The 1,919-nt window shown below is 48.3% G+C and overlaps 1 protein-coding gene and 1 pseudogene across 1 annotated transcript in view; both read left to right on the top strand.

Annotated features, from left to right (window-relative positions):
* LOC144240548 (ragulator complex protein LAMTOR2 pseudogene) overlaps positions 1-1,514 on the top strand; it is a 4,232-nt pseudogene extending 2,718 nt beyond the window's left edge.
* Positions 1-1,919, top strand: part of NXPE3 (neurexophilin and PC-esterase domain family member 3) — a 42,862-nt gene that overhangs the window by 3,325 nt on the left and 37,618 nt on the right. The window lies entirely within an intron of this gene.

Here is a 1,919-nt window from a genome sequence, read left to right as displayed (position 1 = left end):
CTTTAAAATGAGGCATAAACCAGAGGATTTTAGATCTCCTTCCATCCTCTTGACAAGAATCCATCACAGCAGGAGATTCTGAAAGCTCGGAAAAAGAAAAGTACATTTTGACCTTACTCTATTTTTTTTTAAATATTTTTATTTATTTCTAGGAGAGAGAGAGAGAGAGACAGCGTGAGCAGGGGAGGGTCAGAGAGAGAGGGAGTCACAGACTGAAATAGGCTCCAGGCTCCGAGCTGGCAGTCAGCACAGAGCTCGACGCGGGGCTCGAACCCACGAACCGTGAAATCATGACCTAAGCGAAAGTCGGACGCTCAACCGACTAAGCCACCCAGGCGCCCCTGTTTTTAAATATTTTTATTTATTTCTAGGAGAGAGAGAGAGAGAGAGACAGCGTGAGCAGGGGAGGGTCAGAGAGAGAGGGAGACACAGACTGAAACAGGCTCTAGGCTCTGAGCTGCAGTCAGCACAGAGCCCGACGCGGGGCTTGAACCCACGAACCGCGAGATCATGACCTAAGCGAAAGTCGGACGCATAACCGACTAAGCCACCCAGGCGCCCCTGGTCTGCGTTTTCTGAATTGAAATTCTAGACACTTGGTCTGACAAGTACAATTATATAAATGTGGATAGCAGTTCAGAGTATTTAGGATGGGGTTTGTGCCAGAAACTGATGTGTGGTTATCCTCTAATACAATGTCTTTGTGAAAAGAACATTAGTTCCCTAGAGGATGGGTTTACTGCCTAATTTTCTCTTTAGTACTAACTCAACTATCTCATTGATGTTACTGACAACTGTTAGTGATATAAGCGATCACTTTGTAATTCTCTCATGAAAGGGGTGGCTGAGGTCCAGTAGGTAACGGCAATCTAGGGTTGTTGTGACGGACCATAAAGAAGTTAGATTGGCCGGCAAGTAGTCTCAATAAATGCCTTAGCAGGCTCTCAAGGCTGCCTTAGCAAGCCTTGTGGCAACCCTAGGCTTCATCAGCTACCAGCGCAAGAACAGAACCATGATGTTAAATCACTAAGGATTTTCAACTAAAGTGATTGAAGTAAAAAAAAAAAAAGTCTGTGGAGGCCCGTGGGAGGTGGCTCCTGGGCTGGCGCAGAAGTGGGGGTGTGGAAGCCGCAGGCATGCTGCTGTCCCAAGGCTTTGACCCAGGTGTTAAGCCAGACCAACACCGGGGGCGTTCAGAGCACACTGCTGCTGAATAACCAGGGCTCTCTGCTGGCCTACTCTGGTTGCGGGGATATAGACACGTGGTCACCGCGGCCATCGCCAGCAACCTCTGGGCTACCTACGACCGGAACGGGAACCAAGCCTTTAATGAAGACAATCTCAAATCCATCCTCATGGACTGCATGGAGGGCCTTGTAGCCATCACACGGATGGCCAACCTTCTGCTGTGTATGTACGCCAAGGAGACTGTGGGCTTTGGGATGCTCCAGGCCAAGGCCCAGACTCTGGTGCAGTACCTGGAGGAGCCCCTCACCCAAGTAGCCGCGTCCTAGCGAGCCGTCTTGGCTGGAGCTGCGGTCAAAAAGATCAGTGACCATTTGGAGGGCTGGGGCTCCCTGGGGAAACCTTTACCGGCGGTGCAGGGAGGCTGAGACTTTTTTTCAAGAATAAACTTAAACTCCTAAAAAAATGTTTTAAATGTTTATTTTAAATGTTTTAAATTTTTTATTTATCTTAAATGTTTATTTATTTATTTTTGAGAGAGAGAAAGAGAGAGAGAGAACATAAGCCGAGGAAGGGGCAGAGAGAGAGAGAGAGAGAGGGAGACACAGAATCCGAAGCAGGTTCCAGGCTCTGAGCTGTCAGATGCAGGGCTTGAACTCAGGAACCATGAGACCATGACCTTAGCTGAAGTCAGATGCTTAAGGAACTGAGCACCCCAGGAGCTCCTGAAAATT

The sequence above is a fragment of the Crocuta crocuta genome, unplaced genomic scaffold (assembly GCF_008692635.1).
Source record: "Crocuta crocuta isolate KB4526 unplaced genomic scaffold, BGI_CrCroc_1.0 scaffold6, whole genome shotgun sequence".
Lineage (NCBI taxonomy): Eukaryota > Metazoa > Chordata > Mammalia > Carnivora > Hyaenidae > Crocuta > Crocuta crocuta.
The sequence above is the reverse complement of the archived record's forward strand: the minus strand, read 5'-3'. Positions and strand labels throughout refer to the sequence as shown.